At 43.0% G+C, this 26,818-nt stretch overlaps 22 non-coding genes and 3 pseudogenes across 22 annotated transcripts; all 25 read left to right on the top strand.

Annotated features, from left to right (window-relative positions):
* The first annotated feature begins 2,091 nt into the window (after positions 1-2,091).
* On the top strand, positions 2,092-2,255 carry LOC135000669 (U1 spliceosomal RNA). The gene has a single exon (XR_010202514.1). It is a non-coding gene; the product is annotated as a U1 spliceosomal RNA (small nuclear RNA).
* A 152-nt stretch (positions 2,256-2,407) lies between these two features.
* Positions 2,408-2,549, top strand: LOC135000686 (U1 spliceosomal RNA; annotated as a pseudogene).
* Positions 2,550-3,244: 695 nt separating this feature from the next.
* On the top strand, positions 3,245-3,407 carry LOC135000674 (U1 spliceosomal RNA). Its single transcript, XR_010202518.1, has one exon. It is a non-coding gene; the product is annotated as a U1 spliceosomal RNA (small nuclear RNA).
* Positions 3,408-3,559: 152 nt separating this feature from the next.
* LOC135000678 (U1 spliceosomal RNA) lies at positions 3,560-3,722 on the top strand. The gene has a single exon (XR_010202522.1). It is a non-coding gene; the product is annotated as a U1 spliceosomal RNA (small nuclear RNA).
* A 674-nt stretch (positions 3,723-4,396) lies between these two features.
* On the top strand, positions 4,397-4,560 carry LOC135000673 (U1 spliceosomal RNA). The gene has a single exon (XR_010202517.1). It is a non-coding gene; the product is annotated as a U1 spliceosomal RNA (small nuclear RNA).
* A 152-nt stretch (positions 4,561-4,712) lies between these two features.
* LOC135000688 (U1 spliceosomal RNA) lies at positions 4,713-4,875 on the top strand. Its single transcript, XR_010202529.1, has one exon. It is a non-coding gene; the product is annotated as a U1 spliceosomal RNA (small nuclear RNA).
* A 670-nt stretch (positions 4,876-5,545) lies between these two features.
* LOC135000675 (U1 spliceosomal RNA) lies at positions 5,546-5,709 on the top strand. Its single transcript, XR_010202519.1, has one exon. It is a non-coding gene; the product is annotated as a U1 spliceosomal RNA (small nuclear RNA).
* A 152-nt stretch (positions 5,710-5,861) lies between these two features.
* Positions 5,862-6,024, top strand: LOC135000683 (U1 spliceosomal RNA). Its single transcript, XR_010202527.1, has one exon. It is a non-coding gene; the product is annotated as a U1 spliceosomal RNA (small nuclear RNA).
* A 670-nt stretch (positions 6,025-6,694) lies between these two features.
* On the top strand, positions 6,695-6,858 carry LOC135000692 (U1 spliceosomal RNA). The gene has a single exon (XR_010202533.1). It is a non-coding gene; the product is annotated as a U1 spliceosomal RNA (small nuclear RNA).
* Positions 6,859-7,010: 152 nt separating this feature from the next.
* Positions 7,011-7,173, top strand: LOC135000689 (U1 spliceosomal RNA). The gene has a single exon (XR_010202530.1). It is a non-coding gene; the product is annotated as a U1 spliceosomal RNA (small nuclear RNA).
* A 674-nt stretch (positions 7,174-7,847) lies between these two features.
* Positions 7,848-8,011, top strand: LOC135000676 (U1 spliceosomal RNA). The gene has a single exon (XR_010202520.1). It is a non-coding gene; the product is annotated as a U1 spliceosomal RNA (small nuclear RNA).
* A 152-nt stretch (positions 8,012-8,163) lies between these two features.
* LOC135000679 (U1 spliceosomal RNA) lies at positions 8,164-8,326 on the top strand. The gene has a single exon (XR_010202523.1). It is a non-coding gene; the product is annotated as a U1 spliceosomal RNA (small nuclear RNA).
* A 674-nt stretch (positions 8,327-9,000) lies between these two features.
* LOC135000671 (U1 spliceosomal RNA) lies at positions 9,001-9,164 on the top strand. Its single transcript, XR_010202516.1, has one exon. It is a non-coding gene; the product is annotated as a U1 spliceosomal RNA (small nuclear RNA).
* A 152-nt stretch (positions 9,165-9,316) lies between these two features.
* LOC135000682 (U1 spliceosomal RNA) lies at positions 9,317-9,479 on the top strand. Its single transcript, XR_010202526.1, has one exon. It is a non-coding gene; the product is annotated as a U1 spliceosomal RNA (small nuclear RNA).
* Positions 9,480-10,150: 671 nt separating this feature from the next.
* On the top strand, positions 10,151-10,314 carry LOC135000691 (U1 spliceosomal RNA). Its single transcript, XR_010202532.1, has one exon. It is a non-coding gene; the product is annotated as a U1 spliceosomal RNA (small nuclear RNA).
* Positions 10,315-10,466: 152 nt separating this feature from the next.
* On the top strand, positions 10,467-10,608 carry LOC135000687 (U1 spliceosomal RNA; annotated as a pseudogene).
* Positions 10,609-11,300: 692 nt separating this feature from the next.
* On the top strand, positions 11,301-11,464 carry LOC135000681 (U1 spliceosomal RNA). The gene has a single exon (XR_010202525.1). It is a non-coding gene; the product is annotated as a U1 spliceosomal RNA (small nuclear RNA).
* Positions 11,465-11,616: 152 nt separating this feature from the next.
* LOC135000685 (U1 spliceosomal RNA) lies at positions 11,617-11,758 on the top strand (annotated as a pseudogene).
* Positions 11,759-12,453: 695 nt separating this feature from the next.
* Positions 12,454-12,617, top strand: LOC135000677 (U1 spliceosomal RNA). Its single transcript, XR_010202521.1, has one exon. It is a non-coding gene; the product is annotated as a U1 spliceosomal RNA (small nuclear RNA).
* Positions 12,618-12,763: 146 nt separating this feature from the next.
* Positions 12,764-12,926, top strand: LOC135000680 (U1 spliceosomal RNA). The gene has a single exon (XR_010202524.1). It is a non-coding gene; the product is annotated as a U1 spliceosomal RNA (small nuclear RNA).
* Positions 12,927-13,597: 671 nt separating this feature from the next.
* On the top strand, positions 13,598-13,761 carry LOC135000690 (U1 spliceosomal RNA). Its single transcript, XR_010202531.1, has one exon. It is a non-coding gene; the product is annotated as a U1 spliceosomal RNA (small nuclear RNA).
* Positions 13,762-13,913: 152 nt separating this feature from the next.
* LOC135000684 (U1 spliceosomal RNA) lies at positions 13,914-14,076 on the top strand. The gene has a single exon (XR_010202528.1). It is a non-coding gene; the product is annotated as a U1 spliceosomal RNA (small nuclear RNA).
* Positions 14,077-14,747: 671 nt separating this feature from the next.
* LOC135000670 (U1 spliceosomal RNA) lies at positions 14,748-14,911 on the top strand. Its single transcript, XR_010202515.1, has one exon. It is a non-coding gene; the product is annotated as a U1 spliceosomal RNA (small nuclear RNA).
* A 1,750-nt stretch (positions 14,912-16,661) lies between these two features.
* On the top strand, positions 16,662-16,735 carry TRNAS-ACU (transfer RNA serine (anticodon ACU)). The gene has a single exon. It is a non-coding gene; the product is annotated as a tRNA-Ser (tRNA).
* A 3,428-nt stretch (positions 16,736-20,163) lies between these two features.
* Positions 20,164-20,237, top strand: TRNAS-ACU (transfer RNA serine (anticodon ACU)). Its single transcript has one exon. It is a non-coding gene; the product is annotated as a tRNA-Ser (tRNA).
* The last annotated feature ends 6,581 nt before the right edge of the window (positions 20,238-26,818 follow it).

Consider the following 26,818-nt stretch of genomic DNA (forward strand, 5'->3'; position numbering starts at 1 on the left):
ACCTCGAAGCTTGATGTACCACACGTACGGCACGATGATACATGACCCCCAAGCACGGATTCATACACACATGCTTCTGCTATCTCACTAGGTCATACCCTTTTCCTACCTTCTCCTCTCCTCCCCTACCCAACCATGTAAATGTATTAACCCCTAACATATATTTTTCTCTTTTTGAAATGTTTTCAGGAAGTGGCAGTTATTGTTGACTGCCAAAGGGTGGACTGTCAAAGTCAGAAAAATATCTCTATGCACACTGCCATATTTGCACCTCACACAGGTCCGTGCTGCGCATGCGTACGCTCTCCCGTACGTGCACATACTCACAGTCGCGGGCACCCGCAGGCGCACGGTATGCGTATTTACGGTAGAGTTTATGTGATCGTAGCGTGCGACTCAATCGTTACATATTTTCAGTAATAATGTATTTTGTAGATCATGGTCCCTTTGATAGATTCTGAAAGTTTAGGTAACATAGCATGTTCCTGGACAGAGAAATCCCTCTTTGTATTGTACGAAGGGTCTAACAGGGGTCATACAGTGGTGTTTGGTACCCATCGGAAGAGTATTTAAATAGCAATATTCCGGTGTTGGTTTGGAGCGGATAAATCGCTCGTGCGAATAGTTATGGACATAAGAAGTTTATGTCCATTTACTATTATTTGTTCTTACTTAGTCATGCGGCGGGAAACCCAGTATCCCACCCACCTGAGCTGTTGGAAATCGTCACAGCCCACCTGTACGAATCAACCTATGACCTTTTGTTATAATGCGAGGCCGAATTCCTGTGTCCAATGAACAATAAGAATGTAGGGACCATTGTACTGTATTGTGTACAGAGTATATAAGGGTCACCGTCCCCAGGCCAGCCAGTACTCTCTCTTCAACAGTTATCGCTGATAATTGGAGGACTGGATTCCGGTTGCGCCTGCGTGTGTTCCCCGTATGGTATGTTTCTCTGTTGCCACTTTGTTTCTCATATGTTGTTAGCCATTCTCACTTAGTCTCTGTATTTATAATGCGATCGTTCTCTATTGTGCATGTTACTGTCTAGATACTCTGTTAGAATTATATGTTAGCTTGTAGCGTATGACTTGTGAACTGTTTCCCCTTTTTGAAGTAACTTAAGACTTGTTAGTAAAAGGCTTTGGACCCTTAACGGTAGCGTGTGTTCATTATATTGCAAGGGGTAATAGGAGCGTCTCTTTCGCTCAAACAGCTTTAATATTAACAAGGTTAAGCAGCGTTCTATCGCTACAGTGTTTTAATACAAGGTTTACAGCGTAAGAATATCTTTCCTGTGTGTCACATACAAGTTTTACTGATTGTTATCCAGTGAGCGTCTGCTACGCAAATAGCGTAGCATTACGGTAATCGCTCACCTATTGTGTGCCCGATACCAACAGCGTATTCTCGCGAGCGTTTGTGTCGCTCGAGCGGCTCGCTCCCGATACAGCGTCCGCTACGCTAAGAGCGTACCCTTAAGGTACTACATACTCCAATAGCGTACAAAGTCTCTTAACCTCTTAGAGTGTTTAATACGGTAATTAAATCGACATTCTCAGAGAAAATAGGATTTTAATACCTACCGGTAAATCCTTTTCTCTTAGTCCGTAGAGGATGCTGGGCACCCGTCCCAGTGCGTACTGTGTCTGCAGTTATTAAATGGCCCTTAACTCCAGAACATTTATGTGGAGACAACTTTCCCGACTTGACCATCTTCCTTGGACGTTTTCCCCCTGTGTGACTGCTCCCCAGCCTCGGAGGGTTGCATCCATGGTCCCTAGGATCCAGTCCTGGATCCCGAACCTTCGCCCCTCTAGGAGGTGAGAACTGTGCAGCCACCAATGGAGTGAGATTCTGGTCTTGGAAGACAGGATTATCCTCCGGTGCGTGTGTAGGTGGGATCCGGACCACTTGTCCAACAGGTCCCACTGGAACAGTAAAGCCACGCCCATCCCAACGAAGCCACACACCCTATTTTGCGGCGCGCGCACATTTATCCCTTTAATAGTGCCAATTGTGGGGAGCGCCAAAGAATTTTTTGTCGTGGGGGAGAAAAATTTCTAGTTACGCCACTGATCCCAAATCATACTTATTTTGCATAGGAGATACCATGGTCATGAAGATTGTTCTCCCAGGGTGAGGTTCATTCATTGCATTCTGGGTATGCTGACCCCTGTGATTTCCCCAAATGTGGGAAACTCGACTGCATTATTTGTGGTAGTGGGGGACTGTGTTTGTGCTTTCCTCTGGTCAGCTCTGGTAAAAGTCAGATTTCTTTGTCTCAGATTTTCCTCTAGCCTTGTTCTTCTTTCGAGAGTTCCCTTGTGCTGCCTCAGTTGGATTTCCTTCACGTGACAGGGGGGTGCCCGAGCAGCGACCCTCCCCAGCTCCAGCCCAACTCCTACTTACCTGCCAGGTGAGATACTATGATCATGAAGTTGCTTCTCCCAGGGCAAGGCTCACCCATTGCACTCTGGGTGTGCTGCCCCTGCGATTTCCGCAAATGTGGGAAACTTGACTGCATAATTTGTGTTTCCCCTGGTCGGCTCTCATATGATTCAGATCTCTTTGTCTCAGGTCTCTCTCCAGCCTAGTTTGCTGTCTGTTTCCACTTCATTTTTCTTGAGCCCCTCCCTTCTTTACCCTTGTGCACTATCCTGACTTCTCCTCCCGTCTGCTTACTTTGTGCCTTCCAATGCACAATGCAAACTACAGGTAGTGCTGCAGGGCCCACACCTTTTTACTTGCCTTACAGAGCAGCTCTGGAGCTGTTACAGTGCCCAGCTGCTGCAAGAAATCAGCTTGAATGCTTCAGGGGCTGGGGCATGGCCAACATGAGCCCCACACCGAAGGAGGGTGGGGGTGTTTAATGCGAACTAGGGGTCATCCAAGCGCCGCAAAAGGCCGCCATGCCCTGCATACCCCTTTTCTCTTTTCATATGTAGATGAGGGTTCCAGCCAACTTTGGCCCACTGCTTGGATGACATCACCGTATGCAAATCCGTCTTCTGCAGACCTTCCCCCAGGAATGCTTGTACTAGTTGTTGCATTTGGTTTGTTTTTTGGGGGTGCTTCAGTATTAGGCAGCCTTCTGCCCTCCCATGTTCATCTGAAAATATGTGTTCTCCCTGCAGTTGTTGTCCCCAGATGAGAGTTCCCTTGTGCTGCCTCAGTTGAATCTCCTTTACTTGACAGAGATGTGCCTGAGCAGCGGCCCTCCCCAGCCCTATCCCAAATCATACTTATTTTGCATAGGAGATACCATGGTCATGAAGATTGATCTCCCAGGGTGAGGTTCATTCATTGCATTCTGGGTATGCTGACCCCTATGATTTCCCCAAATGTGGGAAACTCGACTGCATTATTTGTGGTAGTGGAGGACTGTGTTTGTGTTTCCTCTGGTCAGCTCTGGTAAAAGTCAGATTTCTTTGTCTCAGATCTTCCTCTAGCCTTGTTCTTCTTTCGAGAGTTCCCTTGTGCTGCCTCAGTTGGATCTCCTTCACTTGACAGGGGGGTGCCCGAGCAGCGACCCTCCCCAGCTCTAGCCCATCTCATACTTACCTGCCAGGTGAGATACTATGATCAGGAAGGTGCTTCTCCCAGGGCAAGGCTCACCCATTGCACTCTGGGTGTGCTGCTCCTGTGATTTCCCCAAATGTGGGACACTTGACTGCATAATTTGTGTTTCCTCTGGTCGGCTCTCGTATAATTCAGATCTCTTTGTCTCAGGTCTATCTCCAGCCTAGATTGCTGTCTGTTTCCACTTCTTTTTTCTTGAGCCCCTCCCTTCTATACCCTTGTGCACTATCCTGACTTCTCCTCCCGTCTGCTTACTTTGTGCCTTACAATGCACAATACGAACTACAGGTAGTGCTGCAGGGCCCACACCCTTTTACTTGCCTTACAGAGCAGCTCTGGAGCTGTTACAGTGCCCAGCTGCTGCAAGAAATCAGCTTGAATGCTTCAGGGGCTGGGGCATAGCCAACATGAGCCCCACACCGAAGGAGGGTTGGGGTGTTTAATGCGAACTAGGGGTCATCCAAGCGCCGCAAAAGGCCGCCATGCCCTGCATACCCCTTTTCTCTTTTCATATGCAGATGAGGGTTCCAGACAACTTTGGCCCACTGCTTGGATGACATCACCGTATGCAAATCCGTCTTCTGCAGACCTTCCCCAAGGAATGCTTGTACTAGTTGTTGCATTTGGTTTGTTGTTTGGGGGTGCTTCAATATTAGACAGCCTTCTGCCCTCCCATGTTCATCTGAAAATATGTGTTCTCCCTGCAGTTGTTGTCCCCAGATGAGAGTTCCCTTGTGCTGCCTCAGTTGAATCTCCTTTACTTGACAGAGATGTGCCTGAGCAGCGGCCCTCCCCAGCCCTATCCCAAATCATACTTATTTTGCATAGGAGATGCCATGGTCATGAAGATTGTTCTCCCAGGGTGAGTTTCATTCATTGCATTCTGGGTATGCTGACCCCTGTGATTTCCCCAATTGTGGGAAACTCGACTGCATTATTTGTGGTAGTGGGGGACTGTGTTTGTGCTTTCCTCTGGTCAGCTCTGGTAAAAGTCAGATTTCTTTGTCTCAGATCTTCCTCTAGCCTTGTTCTTCTTTCGAGAGTTCCATTGTGCTGCCTCAGTTGGATCTCCTTCACTTGACAGGGGGGTGCCCGAGCAGCGACCCTCCCCAGCTCTAGCCCAACTCCTACTTACCTGCCAGGTGAGATACTATGATCAGGAAGGTGCTTCTCCCAGGGCAAGGCTCACCCATTGCACTCTGGGTGTGCAGCTCCTGTGATTTCCGCAAATGTGGCACACTTGACTGCATAATTTGTGTTTCCTCTGGTCGGCTCTCGTATAATTCAGATCTCTTTGCATCAGGTCTCTCTCCAGCCTAGTTTGCTGTCTGTTTCCACTTCTCTTTTCTTGAGCCGTTCCCTTTTATGCCCTTGCGCACTATCCTGACTTCTCCCGTCTGCTTACTTTGTGCCTTCCAACGCACAATGCGAACTACAGGTAGTGCTGCAGGTCCCACAACCTTTTATTTCCTTACAGAGCAGCTCTGGAGCTGTTACAGAGCCCAGCTTCTGCAAGAAATCAGCTTGAATGCTTCAGGGGCTGGGGCATAGCCAACATGAGCCCCACACCGAAGGAGGGTAGAGGTGTTTAATGTGAACTAGGGGTCATCCAAGCGCCGCAAAAGGCCGCCATGCCCTGCAAGCCCCTTTTCTCTTTTCATATGCAGACGAGGGTTTACGCCAACTTTGACCCACTGCTTGGATGACATCACCATATGCAAATCCATCTGCTGCAGGCCTTCCCCCAGGAATGCTTGCACTAGTTGTTGCATTTGGTTTGTTGTTTGGGGGTGCTTCAGTATAAGGCAGCCTTCTGCCCTCCCATGTTCATCTGAAAATATGTGTTCTCCCTGCAGTTGTTGTCCCCAGATGAGAGTTCCCTTGTGCTGCCTCAGTTGAATCTCCTTTACTTGACAGAGATGTGCCTGAGCAGCGGCCCTCCCCAGCCCTATCCCAAATCATACTTATTTTGCATAGGAGATACCATGGTCATGAAGATTGTTCTCCCAGGGTGAGGTTCATTCATTGCATTCTGGGTATGCTGACCCCTATCATTTCCCCAAATGTGGGAAACTCGACTGCATTATTTGTGGTAGTGGGGGACTGTGTTTGTTCTTTCCTCTGGTCAGCTCTGGTAAAAGTCAGATTTATTTGTCTCAGATCTTCCTCTAGCCTTGTTCTTCTTTCGAGAGTTTTCTTGTGCTGCCTCAGTTGTATCTCCTTCACTTGACAGGGGGGTGCCCGAGCAGCGACCCTCCCCAGCTCTAGCCCAACTCCTACTTACCTGCTAGGTGAGATACTATGATCATGAAGGTGCTTCTCCCAGGGCAAGGCTCACCCATTTCACTCTGGGTGTGCTGCTCCTGCGATTTCCCCAAATGTGGGAAACTTGACTGCATAATTTGTGTTTCCCCTGGTCGGCTCTCGTATAATTCAGATCTCTTTGTCTCAGGTCTCTCTCCAGCCTAGTTTGCTGTCTGTTTCCACTTCTCTTTTCTTGAGCCGCTCCCTTCTATGCCCTTGCGCACTATCCTGACTTCTCCCGTCTGCTTAATTTGTGCCTTCCAACGCACAACGCAAACTACAGGTAGTGCTGCAGGGCCCACACCCTTTTATTTGCCTTACAGAGCAGCTCTGGAGCTGTTACAGTGCCCAGCTGCTGCAAGAAATCAGCTTGAATGCTTCAGGGGCTGGGGCATAGCCAACATGAGCCCCACACCGAAGGAGGGTGGAGGTGTTTAATGCGAACTAGGGGTCATCCAAGCGCCGCAAAAGGCCGCCATGCCCTGCATGCCCCTTTTCTCTTTTCATATGCAGACGAGGGTTGAAGCCAACTTTGACTCACAGCTTGGATGACATCACCATATGCAAATCCATCTGCTGCAGGCCTTCCCCCAGGAATGCTTGCACTAGTTGTTGCATTTGGTTTGTTGTTTGGGGGTGCTTCAGTATTAGGCAGCCTTCTGCCCTCCCATGTTCATCTGAAAATATGTGTTCTCCCTGCAGTTGTTGTCCCCAGATGAGAGTTCCCTTGTGCTGCCTCAGTTGAATCTCATTTACTTGACGAGTTGTGCCTGAGCAGCGGCCCTCCCCAGCCCTATCCCAAATCATACTTATTTTGCATAGGAGATACCATGGTCATGAAGATTGATCTCCCAGGGTGAGGTTCATTCATTGCATTCTGGGTATGCTGACCCCTATGATTTCCCCAAATGTGGGAAACTCGACTGCATTATTTGTGGTAGTGGAGGACTGTGTTTGTGCTTTCCTCTGGTCAGCTCTGGTAAAAGTCAGATTTCTTTGTCTCAGATCTTCCTCTAGCCTTGTTCTTCTTTCGAGAGTTCCCTTGTGCTTCCTCAGTTGGATTTCCTTCACTTGACAGGGGGGTGCCCGAGCAGCGACCCTCCCCAGCTCTAGCCCAACTCCTACTTACCTGCCAGGTGAGATACTATGATCATGAAGTTGCTTCTCCCAGGGCAAGGCTCACCCATTGCACTCTTGGTGTGCTGCTCCTGCGATTTCCGCAAATGTGGGAAACTTGACTGCATAATTTGTGTTTCCCCTGGTCTGATCTCATATAATTCAGATCTCTTTGTCTCAGGTCTCTCTCCAGCCTAGTTTGCTGTCTGTTTCCACTTCTTTTTTCTTGAGCCCCTCCCTTCTATACCCTTGTGCACTATCCTGACTTCTCCTCCCGTCTGCTTACTTTGTGCCTTCCAATGCACAATGCAAACTACAGGTAGTGCTGCAGGGCCCACACCTTTTTACTTGCCTTACAGAGCAGCTCTGGAGCTGTTACAGTGCCCAGCTGCTGCAAGAAATCAGCTTGAATGCTTCAGGGGCAGGGGCATGGCCAACATGAGCCCCACACCGAAGGAGGGTGGGGGTGTTTAATGCGAACTAGGGGTCATCCAAGCGCCGCAAAAGGCCGCCATGCCCTGCATACCCCTTTTCTCTTTTCATATGTAGATGAGGGTTCCAGCCAACTTTGGCCCACTGCTTGGATGACATCACCGTATGCAAATCCGTCTTCTGCAGACCTTCCCCCAGGAATGCTTGTACTAGTTGTTGCATTTGGTTTGTTGTTTGGGGGTGCTTCAGTATTAGGCAGCCTTCTGCCCTCCCATGTTCATCTGAAAATATGTGTTCTCCCTGCAGTTGTTGTCCTCAGATGAGAGTTCCCTTGTGCTGCCTCAGTTGAATCTCCTTTACTTGACCGAGATGTGCCTGAGCAGCGGCCCTCCCCAGCCCTATCTGAAATCATACTTATTTTGCATAGGAGATACCATGGTCATGAAGATTGATCTCCCAGGATGAGGTTCATTCATTGCATTCTGGGTATGCTGACCCCTATGATTTCCCCAAATGTGGGAAACTCGACTGCATTATTTGTGGTAGTGTAGGACTGTGTTTGTGCTTTCCTCTGATCAGCTCTGGTAAAAGTCAGATTTCTTTGTCTCAGATCTTCCTCTAGCCTTGTTCTTCTTTCGAGAGTTCCCTTGTGCTGCCTCAGTTGGATCTCCTTCACTTGACAGGGGGGTGCCCGAGCAGCGACCCTCCCCAGCTCTAGCCCATCTCATACTTACCTGCCAGGTGAGATACTATGATCAGGAAGGTGCTTCTCCCAGGGCAAGGCTCACCCATTGCACTCTGGGTGTGCTGCTCCTGTCATTTCCCCAAATGTGGGACACTTGACTGCATAATTTGTGTTTCTTCTGGTCGGCTATCGTATAATTCAGATCTCTTTGTCTCAGGTCTATCTCCAGCCTAGTTTGCTGTCTGTTTCCACTTCTTTTTTCTTGAGCCCCTCCCTTCTTTACCCTTGTGCACTATCCTGACTTCTCCTCCCATCTGCTTACTTTGTGCCTTACAATGCACAATGCGAACTACAGGTAGTGCTGCAGGGCCCACACCCTTTTACTTGCCTTACAGAGCAGCTCTGGAGCTGTTACAGTGCCCAGCTGCTGCAAGAAATCAGCTTGAATGCTTCAGGGGCTGGGGCATAGCCAACATGAGCCCCACACCGAAGGAGGGTGGGGGTGTTTAATGCGAACTAGGGGTCATCCAAGCGCCTCAAAAGGCCGCCATGCCCTGCATACCCCTTTTCTCTTTTCATATGCAGATGAGGGTTCCAGACAACTTTGGCCCACTGCTTGGATGACATCACCGTATGCAAATCCGTCTTCTGCAGACCTTCCCCCAGGAATGCTTGTACTAGTTGTTGCATTTGGTTTGTTGTTTGGGGGTGCTTCAATATTAGGCAGCCTTCTGCCCTCCCATGTTTATCTATAAATATGTGTTCTCCCTGCAGTTGTTGACCCCAGATGAGAGTTCCCTTGTGCTGCCTCAGTTGAATCTCCTTTACTTGACAGAGATGTGCCTGAGCAGCGGCCCTCCCCAGCCCTATCCCAAATCATACTTATTTTGCATAGGAGATGCCATGGTCATGAAGATTGTTCTCCCAGGGTGAGGTTCATTCATTGCATTCTGGGAATGCTGACCCCTGTGATTTCCCCAATTGTGGGAAACTCGACTGCATTATTTGTGGTAGTGGGGGACTGTGTTTGTGCTTTCCTCTGGTCAGCTCTGGTAAAAGTCAGATTTCTTTGTCTCAGATCTTCCTCTAGCCTTGTTCTTCTTTCGAGAGTTCCCTTGTGCTGCCTCAGTTGGATCTCCTTCACTTGATAGGGGGGTGCCCGAGCAGCGACCCTCCCCAGCTCTAGCCCAACTCCTACTTACCTGCCAGGTGAGATACTATGATCAGGAAGGTGCTTCTCCCAGGGCAAGGCTCACCCATTGCACTCTGGGTGTGCTGCTCCTGTGATTTCCCAAAATGTGGGACACTTGACTGCATAATTTGTGTTTCCTCTGGTCGGCTCTCGTATAATTCAGATCTCTTTGCATCAGGTCTCTCTCCAGCCTAGTTTGCTGTCTGTTTCCACTTCTCTTTTCTTGAGCCGTTCCCTTTTATGCCCTTGCGCACTATCCTGACTTCTCCCGTCTGCTTACTTTGTGCCTTGCAACGCACAATGCGAACTACAGGTAGTGCTGCAGGTCCCACAACCTTTTATTTGCCTTACAGAGCAGCTCTGGAGCTGTTACAGAGCCCAGCTTCTGCAAGAAATCAGCTTGAATGCTTCAGGGGCTGGGGCATAGCCAACATGAGCCCCACACCGAAGGAGGGTGGAGGTGTTTAATGTGAACTAGGGGTCATCCAAGCGCCGCAAAAGGCCGCCATGCCCTGCACGCCCCTTTTCTCTTTTCATATGCAGACGAGGGTTTAAGCCAACTTTGACCCACTGCTTGGATGACATCACCATATGCAAATCCATCTGCTGCAGGCCTTCCCCCAGGAATGCTTGCACTAGTTGTTGCATTTGGTTTGTTGTTTGGGGGTGCTTCAGTATTAGGCAGCCTTCTGTCCTCCCATGTTCATCTGAAAATATGTGTTCTCCCTGCAGTTGTTGTCCCCAGATGAGAGTTCCCTTGTGCTGCCTCAGTTGAATCTCCTTTACTTGACAGAGATGTGCCTGAGCAGCGGCCCTCCCCAGCCCTATCCCAAATCATACTTATTTTGCATAGGAGATACCATGGTCATGAAGATTGTTCTCCCAGGGTGAGGTTCATTCATTGCATTCTGGGTATGCTGACCCCTATGATTTCCCCAAATGTGGGAAACTCGACTGCATTATTTGTGGTAGTGGGGGACTGTGTTTGTTCTTTCCTCTGGTCAGCTCTGGTAAAAGTCAGATTTATTTGTCTCAGATCTTCCTCTAGCCTTGTTCTTCTTTCGAGAGTTTCCTTGTGCTGCCTCAGTTGTATCTCCTTCACTTGACAGGGGGGTGCCCAAGCAGCGACCCTCCCCAGCTCTAGCCCAACTCCTACTTACCTGCTAGGTGAGATACTATGATCATGAAGGTGCTTCTCCCAGGGCAAGGCTCACCCATTTCACTCTGGGTGTGCTGCTTCTGCGATTTCCCCAAATGTGGGAAACTTGACTGCATAATTTGTGTTTCCCCTGGTCGGCTCTCGTATAATTGAGATCTCTTTGTCTCAGGTCTCTCTCCAGCCTAGTTTGCTGTCTGTTTCCACTTCTCTTTTCTTGAGCCGCTCCCTTCTATGCCCTTGCGCACTATCCTGACTTCTCCCGTCTGCTTAATTTGTGCCTTCCAACGCACAATGCAAACTACAGGTAGTGCTGCAGGGCCCACACCCTTTTACTTGCCTTACAGAGCAGCTCTGGAGCTGTTACAGTGCCCAGCTGCTGCTAGAAATCAGCTTGAATGCTTCAGGGGCTGGGGCATAGCCAACATGAGCCCCACACCGAAGGAGGGTGGAGGTGTTTAATGCGAACTAGGGGTCATCCAAGCGCCGCAAAAGGCCGCCATGCCCTGCATGCCCCTTTTCTCTTTTCATATGCAGACGAGGGTTGAAGCCAACTTTGACTCACTGCTTGGATGACATCACCATATGCAAATCCATCTGCTGCAGGCCTTCCCCCAGGAATGCTTGCACTAGTTGTTGCATTTGGTTTGTTGTTTGGGGGTGCTTCAGTATTAGGCAGCCTTCTGCCCTCCCATGTTCATCTGAAAATATGTGTTCTCCCTGCAGTTGTTGTCCCCAGATGAGAGTTCCCTTGTGCTGCCTCAGTTGAATCTCCTTTACTTGACAGAGATGTGCCTGAGCAGCGGCCCTCCCCAGCCCTATCCCAAATCATACTTATTTTGCATAGGAGATACCATGGTCATGAAGATTGTTCTCCCAGGGTGAGGTTCATTCATTGCATTCTGGGTATGCTGACCCCTGTGATTTCCCCAAATGTGGGAAACTCGACTGCATTATTTGTGGTAGTGGGGGACTGTGTTTGTGCTTTCCTCTGGTCAGCTCTGGTAAAAGTCAGATTTCTTTGTCTCAGATTTTCCTCTAGACTTGTTCTTCTTTCGAGAGTTACCTTGTGCTGTCTGAGTTGGATCTCCTTCACTTGACAGGTGGGTGCCCGAGCAGCGACCCACCCCAGCTCTAGCCCAACTCCTACTTACCTGCCAGGTGAGATACTATGATCATGAAGTTGCTTCTCCCAGGGCAAGGCTCACCCATTGCACTCTGGGTGAGCTGCCCCTACGAATTCCCCAAATGTGGAAAACTTGACTGCATAATTTGTGTTTCCCCTGGTCGGCTCTCATATAATTCAGATCTCTTTGTCTCAGGTCTCTCTCCAGCCTAGTTTGCTGTCTGCTTCCACTTCTTTTTTCTTGAGCCGCTCCCTTCAATACCCTTGTGCACTATCCTGACTTCTCCTCCCGTCTGCTTACTTTGTGCCTTACAATGCACAATGTAAACTACAGGTAGTGCTGCAGGGCCCACACCCTTTTACTTGCCTTACAGAGCAGCTCTGGAGCTGTTACAGTGCCCAGCTGCTGCAAGAAATCAGCTTGAATGCTTCAGGGGCTGGGGCATGGCCAACATGAGCCCCACACCGAAGGAGGGTGGGGGTGTTTAATGCGAACTAGGGATCATCCAAGCGCCGCAAAAGGCCGCCATGCCCTGCATACCCCTTTTCTCTTTTCATATGCAGATGAGGGTTCCAGCCAATTTTGGCCCACTGCTTGGATGACATCACTGTATGCAAATCCGTCTTCTGCAGACCTTCCCCCAGGAATGCTTGTACTAGTTGTTGCTTTTGGTTTGTTGTTTGGGGGTGCTTCAGTATTAGGCAGCCTTCTGCCCTCCCATGTTCATCTGAAAATATGTGTTCTCCCTGCAGTTGTTGTCCCCAGATGAGAGTTCCCTTGTGCTGCCTCAATTGAATCTCCTTTACTTGACTGAGATGTGCCTGAGCAGCGGCCCTCCCCAGCCTTATCCAAAAACATACTTATTTTGCATAGGAGATACCATGGTCATGAAGATTGCTCTCCCAGGGTGAGGTTCATTCATAGCATTCTGGGAATGCTGACCCGTGTGATTTCCCTAAATGTGGGAAACTCGACTGCATTATTTGTGGTAGTGGGGGACTGTGTTTGTTCTTTCCTCTGGTCAGCTCTGGTAAAAGTCAGATTTCTTTGTCTCAGATCTTCCTCTAGCCTTGTTCTTCATTCGAGAGTTCCCTTGTGCTGCCTCAGTTGGATCTCCTTCACTTGACAGGGGGGTGCCCGAGCAGCGACCCTCCCCAGCCCATCTCCTACTTACCTGCCAGGTGAGATACTATGATCAGGAAGGTGCTTCTCCCAGTGCAAGGCTCACCCATTGCACTCTGGGTGTGCTGCTCCTGCGATTTCCCCAAATGTGGGAAACTTGACTGCATAATTTGTGTTTCCCCTGGTCGGCTCTCGTATAATTCAGATCTCTTTGTCTCAGGTCTCTCTCCAGACTAGTTTGCTGTCTGTTTCCACTTCTCTTTTCTTGAGCCGCTCCCTTCTATGCCCTTGCGCACTATCCTGACTTCTCCCGTCTGCTTAATTTGTGCCTTCCAACGCACAATGCGAACTACAGGTAGTGCTGCAGGGCCCACACCCTTTTACTCGCCTTACAGAGCAGCTCTGGAGCTGTTACAGTGCCCAGCTGCTGCAAGAAATCAGCTTGAATGCTTCAGGGGCTGGGGCATAGCCAACATGAGCCCCACACCGAAAGAGGGTGGAGATGTTTAATGCGAACTAGGGGTCATCCAAGCGCCGCAAAAGGCCGCCATGCCCTGCACGCCCCTTTTCTCTTTTCATATGCAGACGAGGGTTGAAGCCAACTTTGACCCACTGCTTGGATGACATCACCATATGCAAATCCATCTGCTGCAGGCCTTCCCCCAGGAATGCTTGCACTAGTTGTTGCATTTGGTTTGTTGTTTGGGGGTGCTTCAGTATTAGGCAGCCTTCTGCCCTCCCATGTTCATCTGAAAATATGTGTTCTCCCTGCAGTTGTTGTCCCCAGATGAGAGTTCCCTTGTGCTGCCTCAGTTGAATCTCCTTTACTTGACAGAGATGTGCCTGAGCAGCGGCCCTCCCCAGCCCTATCCCAAATCATACTTATTTTGCATAGGAGATACCATGGTCATGAAGATTGTTCTCCCAGGGTGAGGTTCATTCATTGCATTCTGGGTATGCTGACCCCTGTGATTTCCCCAAATGTGGGAAACTCGACTGCATTATTTGTGGTAGTGGGGGACTGTGTTTGTTCTTTCCTCTGGTCAGCTCTGGTAAAAGTCAGATTTATTTGTCTCAGATCTTCCTCTAGCCTTGTTCTTCTTTCGAGAGTTTCCTTGTGCTGCCTCAGTTGGATCTCCTTCACTTGACAGGCGGGTGCCCGAGCAGCGACCCTCCCCAGCTCTAGCCCAACTCCTGCTTACCTGCCAGGTGATATACTATGATCAGGAAGGTGCTTCTCCCATGGCAAGGCTCACCCATTGCACTCTGGGTGTGCTGATCCTGCGATTTCCCCAAATGTGGGAAACTTGACTGCATAATTTGTGTTTCCCCTGGTCGGCTCTCGTATAATTCAGATCTCTTTGTCTCAGGTCTATCTCCAGCCTAGTTTGCTGTCTGTTTCCACTTCTCTTTTCTTGAGCCGCTCCCTTCTATGCCCTTGCGCACTATCCTGACGTCTCCCGTCTGCTTACTTTGTGCCTTCCAACGCACAATGCAAACTACAGGTAGTGCTGCAGGGCCCACACCTTTTTACTTGCCTTTCAGAGCAGCTCTGGAGCTGTTACAGTGCCCAACTGCTGCAAGAAATCAGCTTGAATGCTTCAGGGGCTGGGGCATAGCCAACATGAGCCCCACACCGAAGGAGGGTGGAGGTGTTTAATGTGAACTAGGGGTCATCCAAGCGCCGCAAAAGGCTGCCATGCCCTGCACGCCCCTTTTCTCTTTTCATATGCAGACAAGGGTTGAAGCCAACTTTGACCCACTGCTTGGATGACATCACCATATGCAAATCCATCTGCTGCAGGCCTTCCCCCAGGAATGCTTGCACTAGTTGTTGCATTTGGTTTGTTGTTTGGGGGTGCTTCAGTATTAGGCAGCCTTCTGCCCTCCCATGTTCATCTGAAAATATGTGTTCTCCCTGCAGTTGTTGTCCCCAGATGAGAGTTCCCTTGTGCTGCCTCAGTTGAATCTCCTTTACTTTACAGAGATGTGCCTGAGCAGCGGCCCTCCCCAGCCCTATCCCAAATCATACTTATTTTGCACAGGAGATACCATGGTCATGAAGATATTTCTCCCAGGGTGAGGTTCATTCATTGCATTCTGGGTATGCTGACCCCTGTGATTTCCCCAAATGTGGGAAACTTGACTGCATTATTTGTGGTAGTGGGGGACTGTGTTTGTGCTTTCCTCTGGTCAGCTCTGGTAAAAGTCAGATTTCTTTGTCTCAGATCTTCCTCTAGCCTTGTTCTTCTTTCAAGAGTTCCTTTGTGCTGCCTCAGTTGGATCTCCTTCACTTGACAGGGGGGTGCCCGAGCAGCGACCCTCCCCAGCTCTAGCCCTACTCCTACTTACCTGCCAGGTGAGATACTATTAAGTGGATTTTTGAAAGAAAACAATACTGTCAATATACTATTAAAACAAATTAAATTGGTAAAAGTTATTGTACTTTAAGTAAAAATAAAAGAGCTAAAATATCAATCCCAGTTTTGGATTACTTTAATTAACAAAAAAAATGCATATAGCAGAGGATAGTTTCAATCTGCCTACCTCTGGGTTATAGGCCCAGCATGCTTCCATTGCAGTACTCTGCTGCACATGTAAGTGCAAGAGATCCTGAAGCACTCACTCATCATGGGAAAGTACCAATGTGTTTCTTCATTGGTTGATTTAAGAAAATTCTTACAAAAACTCTCCAGATTATTGACTTTTTAAAGTTTTTCTAGGAAACGTTCTAGATGAATGCTTATTAGGCTTTGTCAGTATGTACATTTTGCAAAGTGTCTCTGTGGCGCAATCGGTTAGTGTGTTCGGCTATTAACCAAAAGGTTGGTGGTTCAATCCCAAGCAGGGACTTAATTGACCTTGTTATCAGATTTTGGTGATCTTTAAGTAGACAAGACAAAATTTCAAACCCCCTCTTATGGTGTAGGGTACCTGGCCTTCTCTGATGTAATCAGAGTTAGATTTGATTAAGTGATTTTATAAAAAAACAGATAGGAAGTACAATTTAGCAGTGGGTTGCAGAGAAAAAGAAAAATGCTGGCAGAAAAATCCAATTGAGTGATTAAACAGCTCTTCATTTTCTGGCTTTATTTTTATGCTAACAAATTTGTTCTCTGAAAAGGGTCCACAAAGCCAAGTCTCTGATTAACACCTTTGTAGGGATGGTTTTTCACCTATTACTAAATTAAACTTGCTTCATTGGAAAGGCAGCAAGATGCATCCTCATTTCAATGTCTACTGAAATAATACAGGTTGACACCAGGAAACATTAACGCCACTGCATCCTTGCTGCTTTCTCATGTGGAAGTCTGTTTAATGTGAAAACAAGGTGATATCTAATTAGCACACAGGTAAGGAATTAAGAAAATATTTAAGGGTGAAGATGTTTCTCACAAAATCGTTGCCCCAATGCATCATTGAAATTCAAGCTGGAAAGATGATTTTAATATATCACTTGTACATGTTGTATTGCTCTTCTGGTGACAATGTAGTTTGTTTTTGTCAATTACCATTTTAATAATAGGGTAAAGAAAATTAAGTGGATTTTTGAAAGAAAACAATACTGTCAATATACTATTAAAACAAATTAAAATGGTAAAAGTTATTGTACTTTAAGTAAAAATAAAAGAGCTAAAATATCAATCCCAGTTTTGGATTACTTTAATAAAAAAAAATGCATATAGCAGAGGATAGTTGCAATCTGCCTACCTCTGGGTTATGGGCCCAGCATGCTTCCATTGCAGTACTCTGCTGCACATGTAAGTGCAAGAGATCCTGAAGCACTCACTCATCATGGGAAAGTACCAAGGTGTTTCTTCGTTGGTTGATCTAAGAAACATCTTAAAAAAACTCTCCAGATTATTGACTTTTTAAAGTTTTTCTAGGAAACGTTCTAGATGAATGCTTATTAGCCTTTGTCAGTATGCACTTTTGCAAAGTGTCTCTGTGGCGCAATCAGTTAGTGTGTTTGGCTACTAACCAAAAGGTTGGTGGTTTAATCCCACCCAGGGACGTAATTGACCTTGTGATCAGGTTTTGGTGATCTTTAAGTAGACAAGTCAAAATTTCAACCTCTCTCTTATGATGTAGGTTACCTGGCCTTCTCTGATGTAATCAGAGTTAGATTTGATTAAGTGATTTTATAAAAAACAGCTAGGAAGCACAATTTAGCAGTGGGTTGCAGAGAAAAAAAAATATGCTGGCAGAAAAATCCAATTGAGTGATTAAACAGCTCTTCATTTTCTGGCTTTATTTTTATGCTAACAAATTTGTTCTCTGAAAAGTGTCCACAAAGCCAAGTCTCTGATTAACACCTTTGTAGGGATGGTTTTTCACCTATTACTAAATTAAACTTGCTTCATTGGAAAGGCAGCAAGATGCATCCTCATTTCAATGTCTACTGAAATAATACGGGTTGACACCAGGAAACATTAACGCCAATGCATCCTTGCTGCTTTCTCATGTGGAAGTCTGTTTAATGTGAAAACAAGGTGATATCTAATTAGCACACAGGTAAGGAATTAAGAAAATCTTTATTTAAGGGTGAAGATGTTTCTCACAAAATCGTTGCCCCAATGCATCATTGAAATTCAAGCTGGAAAGATGATTTTTATATATCACTTGTACATTTTGTATTGCTCTTCTGGTGACAATGTAGTTTGTTTTTGTCAATTACCATTTTAATAATAGGGTAAAGAAAATGAAGTGGATTTTTGAAAGAAAACAATACTGTCAATATACTATTAAAACAAATTAAAATGGTAAAAGTTATTGTACTTTAAGTAAAAATAAAAGAGCAAAAATATCAATCCCAGTTTTGGATTACTTTAATTAACAAAAAAAATGCATATAGCAAAGGATAGTTTCAATCTGCCTACCTCTGGGTTATGGGCCCAGCATGCTTCCATTGCAGTACTCGGCTGCACATGTAAGTGCAAGAGATCCTGAAGCACTCACTCATCATGGGAAAGTACCAATGTGTTTCTTCGTTGGTTGATGGAAGAAACATCTTACAAAAACTCTCCAGATTATTGACTTTTTAATGTTTTTCTAGGAAACGTTCTAGATGAATGCTTATTAGCCTTTGTCAGTATGTACTTTTTGCAAAGTGTCTATGTGGCGCAATTGGTTAGTGTGTACGGCTATTAACCAAAAGGTTGGTGGTTAAATCCTACCCAGGGACGTAATTGACCTTGTGATCAGATTTTGGTGATATTTAAGTAGACAAGTCAAAATTTCAAACCCCCTCTTATGGTGTAGGGTACCTAGCCTTCTCTGATGTAATCAGAGTTAGATTTGATTCAGTGATTTTATAAAAACAGCTAGGAAGCACAATTTAGCAGTGGGTTGCAGAGAAAAAGAAATATGCTGGCAAAAAAATCCAATTGAGTGATTAAACAGCTCTTCATTTCTGGCTTTATTTTTATGCTAACAAATTTGTTCTCTGAAAAGTGTCCACAAAGCCAAGTCTCTGATTAACACCTTTGTAGGGATGGTTTTTCACCTATTACTAAATTAAACTTGCTTCATTGGAAAGGCAGCAAGATGTATCCTCATTTCAATGTCTACTGAAATAATACAGGTTGACACCAGGAAACATTAACGCCACTGCATCCTTGCTGCTTTCTCATGTGGAAGTCTGTTTAATGTGAAAACAAGGTGATATCTAATTAGCACACAGGTAAGGAATTAAGAAAATCTTTATTTAAGGGTGAAGATGTTTCTCACAAAATCGTTGCCCCAATGCATCATTGAAATTCAAGCTGGAAAGATGATTTTTATATATCACTTGTACATTTTGTATTGCTCTTCTGGTGACAATGTAGTTTGTTTTTGTCAATTACCATTTTAATAATAGGGTAAAGAAAATGAAGTGGATTTTTGAAAGAAAACAATACTGTCAATATACTATTAAAACAAATTAAAATGGTAAAAGTTATTGTACTTTAAGTAAAAATAAAAGAGCAAAAATATCAATCCCAGTTTTGGATTACTTTAATTAACAAAAAAAATGCATATAGCAAAGGATAGTTTCAATCTGCCTACCTCTGGGTTATGGGCCCAGCATGCTTCCATTGCAGTACTCGGCTGCACATGTAAGTGCAAGAGATCCTGAAGCACTCACTCATCATGGGAAAGTACCAATGTGTTTCTTCGTTGGTTGATGGAAGAAACATCTTACAAAAACTCTCCAGATTATTGACTTTTTAATGTTTTTCTAGGAAACGTTCTAGATGAATGCTTATTAGCCTTTGTCAGTATGTACTTTTTGCAAAGTGTCTATGTGGCGCAATTGGTTAGTGTGTACGGCTATTAACCAAAAGGTTGGTGGTTAAATCCTACCCAGGGACGTAATTGACCTTGTGATCAGATTTTGGTGATATTTAAGTAGACAAGTCAAAATTTCAAACCCCCTCTTATGGTGTAGGGTACCTAGCCTTCTCTGATGTAATCAGAGTTAGATTTGATTCAGTGATTTTATAAAAACAGCTAGGAAGCACAATTTAGCAGTGGGTTGCAGAGAAAAAGAAATATGCTGGCAAAAAAATCCAATTGAGTGATTAAACAGCTCTTCATTTCTGGCTTTATTTTTATGCTAACAAATTTGTTCTCTGAAAAGTGTCCACAAAGCCAAGTCTCTGATTAACACCTTTGTAGGGATGGTTTTTCACCTATTACTAAATTAAACTTGCTTCATTGGAAAGGCAGCAAGATGTATCCTCATTTCAATGTCTACTGAAATAATACAGGTTGACACCAGGAAACATTAACGCCACTGCATCCTTGCTGCTTTCTCATGTGGAAGTCTGTTTAATGTGAAAACAAGGTGATATCTAATTAGCACACAGGTAAGGAATTAAGAAAATCTTTATTTAAGGGTGAAGATGTTTCTCACAAAATCGTTGCCCCAATGCATCATTGAAATTCAAGCTGGAAAGATGATTTTTATATATCACTTGTACATTTTGTATTGCTCTTCTGGTGACAATGTAGTTTGTTTTTGTCAATTACCATTTTAATAATAGGGTAAAGAAAATTAAGTGGATTTTTGAAAGAAAACAATACTGTCAATATACTATTAAAACAAATTAAAATGGTAAAAGTTATTGTACTTTAAGTAAAAATAAAAGAGCTAAAATATCAATCCCAGTTTTGGATTACTTTAATAAAAAAAAATGCATATAGCAGAGGATAGTTGCAATCTGCCTACCTCTGGGTTATGGGCCCAGCATGCTTCCATTGCAGTACTCTGCTGCACATGTAAGTGCAAGAGATCCTGAAGCACTCACTCATCATGGGAAAGTACCAAGGTGTTTCTTCGTTGGTTGATCTAAGAAACATCTTAAAAAAACTCTCCAGATTATTGACTTTTTAAAGTTTTTCTAGGAAACGTTCTAGATGAATGCTTATTAGCCTTTGTCAGTATGCACTTTTGCAAAGTGTCTCTGTGGCGCAATCAGTTAGTGTGTTTGGCTACTAACCAAAAGGTTGGTGGTTTAATCCCACCCAGGGACGTAATTGACCTTCTGATCAGGTTTTGGTGATCTTTAAGTAGACAAGTCAAAATTTCAACCTCTCTCTTATGATGTAGGTTACCTGGCCTTCTCTGATGTAATCAGAGTTAGATTTGATTAAGTGATTTTATAAAAAACAGCTAGGAAGCACAATTTAGCAGTGGGTTGCAGAGAAAAAAAAATATGCTGGCAGAAAAATCCAATTGAGTGATTAAACAGCTCTTCATTTTCTGGCTTTATTTTTATGCTAACAAATTTGTTCTCTGAAAAGTGTCCACAAAGCCAAGTCTCTGATTAACACCTTTGTAGGGATGGTTTTTCACCTATTACTAAATTAAACTTGCTTCATTGGAAAGGCAGCAAGATGCATCCTCATTTCAATGTCTACTGAAATAATACGGGTTGACACCAGGAAACATTAACGCCAATGCATCCTTGCTGCTTTCTCATGTGGAAGTCTGTTTAATGTGAAAACAAGGTGATATCTAATTAGCACACAGGTAAGGAATTAAGAAAATCTTTATTTAAGGGTGAAGATGTTTCTCACAAAATCGTTGCCCCAATGCATCATTGAAATTCAAGCTGGAAAGATGATTTTTATATATCACTTGTACATTTTGTATTGCTCTTCTGGTGACAATGTAGTTTGTTTTTGTCAATTACCATTTTAATAATAGGGTAAAGAAAATGAAGTGGATTTTTGAAAGAAAACAATACTGTCAATATACTATTAAAACAAATTAAAATGGTAAAAGTTATTGTACTTTAAGTAAAAATAAAAGAGCAAAAATATCAATCCCAGTTTTGGATTACTTTAATTAACAAAAAAAATGCATATAGCAAAGGATAGTTTCAATCTGCCTACCTCTGGGTTATGGGCCCAGCATGCTTCCATTGCAGTACTCGGCTGCACATGTAAGTGCAAGAGATCCTGAAGCACTCACTCATCATGGGAAAGTACCAATGTGTTTCTTCGTTGGTTGATGGAAGAAACATCTTACAAAAACTCTCCAGATTATTGACTTTTTAATGTTTTTCTAGGAAACGTTCTAGATGAATGCTTATTAGCCTTTGTCAGTATGTACTTTTTGCAAAGTGTCTATGTGGCGCAATTGGTTAGTGTGTACGGCTATTAACCAAAAGGTTGGTGGTTAAATCCTACCCAGGGACGTAATTGACCTTGTGATCAGATTTTGGTGATATTTAAGTAGACAAGTCAAAATTTCAAACCCCCTCTTATGGTGTAGGGTACCTAGCCTTCTCTGATGTAATCAGAGTTAGATTTGATTCAGTGATTTTATAAAAACAGCTAGGAAGCACAATTTAGCAGTGGGTTGCAGAGAAAAAGAAATATGCTGGCAAAAAAATCCAATTGAGTGATTAAACAGCTCTTCATTTCTGGCTTTATTTTTATGCTAACAAATTTGTTCTCTGAAAAGTGTCCACAAAGCCAAGTCTCTGATTAACACCTTTGTAGGGATGGTTTTTCACCTATTACTAAATTAAACTTGCTTCATTGGAAAGGCAGCAAGATGTATCCTCATTTCAATGTCTACTGAAATAATACAGGTTGACACCAGGAAACATTAACGCCACTGCATCCTTGCTGCTTTCTCATGTGGAAGTCTGTTTAATGTGAAAACAAGGTGATATCTAATTAGCACACAGGTAAGGAATTAAGAAAATCTTTATTTAAGGGTGAAGATGTTTCTCACAAAATCGTTGCCCCAATGCATCATTGAAATTCAAGCTGGAAAGATGATTTTTATATATCACTTGTACATTTTGTATTGCTCTTCTGGTGACAATGTAGTTTGTTTTTGTCAATTACCATTTTAATAATAGGGTAAAGAAAATGAAGTGGATTTTTGAAAGAAAACAATACTGTCAATATACTATTAAAACAAATTAAAATGGTAAAAGTTATTGTACTTTAAGTAAAAATAAAAGAGCAAAAATATCAATCCCAGTTTTGGATTACTTTAATTAACAAAAAAAATGCATATAGCAAAGGATAGTTTCAATCTGCCTACCTCTGGGTTATGGGCCCAGCATGCTTCCATTGCAGTACTCGGCTGCACATGTAAGTGCAAGAGATCCTGAAGCACTCACTCATCATGGGAAAGTACCAATGTGTTTCTTCGTTGGTTGATGGAAGAAACATCTTACAAAAACTCTCCAGATTATTGACTTTTTAATGTTTTTCTAGGAAACGTTCTAGATGAATGCTTATTAGCCTTTGTCAGTATGTACTTTTTGCAAAGTGTCTATGTGGCGCAATTGGTTAGTGTGTACGGCTATTAACCAAAAGGTTGGTGGTTAAATCCTACCCAGGGACGTAATTGACCTTGTGATCAGATTTTGGTGATATTTAAGTAGACAAGTCAAAATTTCAAACCCCCTCTTATGGTGTAGGGTACCTAGCCTTCTCTGATGTAATCAGAGTTAGATTTGATTCAGTGATTTTATAAAAACAGCTAGGAAGCACAATTTAGCAGTGGGTTGCAGAGAAAAAGAAATATGCTGGCAAAAAAATCCAATTGAGTGATTAAACAGCTCTTCATTTCTGGCTTTATTTTTATGCTAACAAATTTGTTCTCTGAAAAGTGTCCACAAAGCCAAGTCTCTGATTAACACCTTTGTAGGGATGGTTTTTCACCTATTACTAAATTAAACTTGCTTCATTGGAAAGGCAGCAAGATGTATCCTCATTTCAATGTCTACTGAAATAATACAGGTTGACACCAGGAAACATTAACGCCACTGCATCCTTGCTGCTTTCTCATGTGGAAGTCTGTTTAATGTGAAAACAAGGTGATATCTAATTAGCACACAGGTAAGGAATTAAGAAAATCTTTATTTAAGGGTGAAGATGTTTCTCACAAAATCGTTGCCCCAATGCATCATTGAAATTCAAGCTGGAAAGATGATTTTTATATATCACTTGTACATTTTGTATTGCTCTTCTGGTGACAATGTAGTTTGTTTTTGTCAATTACCATTTTAATAATAGGGTAAAGAAAATGAAGTGGATTTTTGAAAGAAAACAATACTGTCAATATACTATTAAAACAAATTAAAATGGTAAAAGTTATTGTACTTTAAGTAAAAATAAAAGAGCAAAAATATCAATCCCAGTTTTGGATTACTTTAATTAACAAAAAAAATGCATATAGCAAAGGAAAGTTTCAATCTGCCTACCTCTGGGTTATGGGCCCAGCATGCTTCCATTGCAGTACTCGGCTGCACATGTAAGTGCAAGAGATCCTGAAGCACTCACTCATCATGGGAAAGTACCAATGTGTTTCTTCGTTGGTTGATGGAAGAAACATCTTACAAAAACTCTCCAGATTATTGACTTTTTAATGTTTTTCTAGGAAACGTTCTAGATGAATGCTTATTAGCCTTTGTCAGTATGTACTTTTTGCAAAGTGTCTATGTGGCGCAATTGGTTAGTGTGTACGGCTATTAACCAAAAGGTTGGTGGTTAAATCCTACCCAGGGACGTAATTGACCTTGTGATCAGATTTTGGTGATATTTAAGTAGACAAGTCAAAATTTCAAACCCCCTCTTATGGTGTAGGGTACCTAGCCTTCTCTGATGTAATCAGAGTTAGATTTGATTCAGTGATTTTATAAAAACAACTAGGAAGCACAATTTAGCAGTGGGTTGCAGAGAAAAAAAATATGCTGGCAGAAAAATCCAATTGAGTGATTAAACAGCTCTTTATTTTCTGGCTTTATTTTTATGCTAACAAATTTGTTCTCTGAAAAGTGTCCACAAAGCCAAGTCTCTGATTAACACCTTTGTAAGGATGGTTTTTCACCTATTACTAAATTAAACTTGCTTCATTGGAAAGGCAGCAAGATGCATCCTCATTTCAATGTCTACTGAAATAATACAGGTTGACACCAGGAAACATTAACGCCACTGCATCCTTGCTGCTTTCTCATGTGGAAGTCCCTTTAATGTGAAAACAAGGTGATATCTAATTAGCACACAGGTAAGGAATTAAGAAAATCTTTATTTAAGGGTGAAGATGTTTCTCACAAAATCGTTGCCCCAATGCATCATTGAAATTCAAGCTGGAAAGATGATTTTAATATATCACTTGTACATTTTGTATTGCTCTTCTGGTGACAATGTAGTTTGTTTTTGTCAATTACCATTTTAATAATAGGGTAAAGAAAATTAAGTGGATTTTTGAAAGAAAACAATACTGTCAATATACTATTAAAACAAATTAAAATGGTAAAAGTTATTGTACTTTAAGTAAAAATAAAAGAGCCAAAATATCAATCCCAGTTTTGGATTACTTTAATTAACAAACAAAAAAATGCATATAGCAGAGGATAGTTTCAATCTGCCTACCTCTGGGTTATGGGCCCAGCATGCTTCCATTGCTGTACTCTGCTGCACATGTAAGTGCAAGAGATCCTGAAGCACTCACTCATCATGGGAAAGTACCAATGTGTTTCTTCTTTGGTTGATAGAAGAAACATCTTACAAAAACTCTCCAGATTATTGACTTTTTTAAGTTTTTCTAGGAAACGTTTTAGATGAATGCTTATTAGCATTTGTCAGTATGTACTTTTGCAAAGTGTCTCTGTGGCGCAATCAGTTAGTGTGTACGGCTATTAACCAAAAGGTTGGCGGTTCAATCCCACCCAGGGACGTAATTGACCTTGTTATCAGATTTTGGTGATCTTTAAGTAGACAAGTCAAATTTCATACCCCCTGTTATGGTGTAGGGTACCTGGCCTTCTCTGATGTAATCAGAGTTAGATTTGATTCAGTGATTTTATAAAAACAGCTAGGAAGCACAATTTAGCAGTGGGTTGCAGAGAAAAAAAATATGCTGGCAGAAAAATCCAATTGAGTGATTAAACAGCTCTTTATTTTCTGGCTTTATTTTTATGCTAACAAATTTGTTCTCTGAAAAGTGTCCACAAAGCCAAGTCTCTGATTAACAACTTTGTAAGGATGGTTTTTCACCTATTACTAAATTAAACTTGCTTCATTGGAAAGGCAGCAAGATGCATCCTCATTTCAATGTCTACTGAAATAATACAGGTTGACACCAGGAAACATTAACGCCACTGCATCCGTGCTGCTTTCTCATGTGGAAGTCTGTTTAATGTGAAAACAAGGTGATATCTAATTAGCACACAGGTAAGGAATTAAGAAAATCTTTATTTAAGGGTGAAGATGTTTCTCACAAAATCGTTGCCCCAATGCATCATTGAAATTCAAGCTGGAAAGATGATTTTAATATATCACTTGTACATTTTGTATTGCTCTTCTGGTGACAATGTAGTTTGTTTTTGTCAATTACCATTTTAATAATAGGGTAAAGAAAATTAAGTGGATTTTTGAAAGAAAACAATACTGTCAATATACTATTAAAACAAATTAAAATGGTAAAAGTTATTGTACTTTAAGTAAAAATAAAAGAGACAAAATATCAATCCCAGTTTTGGATTACTTTAATTAACAAAAAAAATGCATATAGCAGAGGATAGTTTCAATCTGCCTACCTCTGGGTTATGGGCCCAGCATGCTTCCATTGCAGTACTCTGCTGCACATGTAAGTTCAAGAGATCCTGAAGCACTCACTCATCATGGGAAAGTACCAATGTGTTTCTTCGTTGGTTGATAGAAGAAACATCTTACAAAAACTCTCCAGATTATTGACTTTTTTAAATTTTTCTAGGAAACGTTTTAGATGAATGCTTATTAGCATTTGTCAGTATGTACTTTTGCAAAGTGTCTCTGTGGCGCAATCAGTTAGTGTGTACGGCTATTAACCAAAATGTTGGTGGTTCAATCCCACCCAGGGACGTAATTGACCTTGTTATCAGATTTTGGTGATCTTTAAGTAGACAAGTCAAATTTCATACCCCCTGTTATGGTGTAGGGTACCTGGCCTTCTCTGATGTAATCAGAGTTAGATTTGATTCAGTGATTTTATAAAAACATCTTTGAAGCACAATTTAGCAGTGGGTTGCAGAGAAAAATAAATATGCTGGCAAAAAAATCAAATTGCGTGATTAAACAGCTCTTCATTTTCTGGCTTTATTTTTATGCTAACAAATTTGTTCTCTGAAAAGTGTCCACAAAGCCAAGTCTCTGATTAACACCTTTGTAGGGATGGTTTTTCACCTATTACTAAATTAAACTTGCTTCATTGGAAAGGCAGCAAGATGTATCCTCATTTCAATGTCTACTGAAATAATACAGGTTGACACCAGGAAACATTAACGCCACTGCATCCTTGCTGCTTTCTCATGTGGAAGTCTGTTTAATGTGAAAACAAGGTGATATCTAATTAGCACACAGGTAAGGAATTAAGAAAATCTTTATTTAAGGGTGAAGATGTTTCTCACAAAATCGTTGCCCCAATGCATCATTGAAATTCAAGCTGGAAAGATGATTTTTATATATCACTTGTACATTTTGTATTGCTCTTCTGGTGACAATGTAGTTTGTTTTTGTCAATTACCATTTTAATAATAGGGTAAAGAAAATGAAGTGGATTTTTGAAAGAAAACAATACTGTCAATATACTATTAAAACAAATT

Source organism: Pseudophryne corroboree, unplaced genomic scaffold (genome assembly GCF_028390025.1).
Source record: "Pseudophryne corroboree isolate aPseCor3 unplaced genomic scaffold, aPseCor3.hap2 scaffold_1561, whole genome shotgun sequence".
NCBI lineage: Eukaryota > Metazoa > Chordata > Amphibia > Anura > Myobatrachidae > Pseudophryne > Pseudophryne corroboree.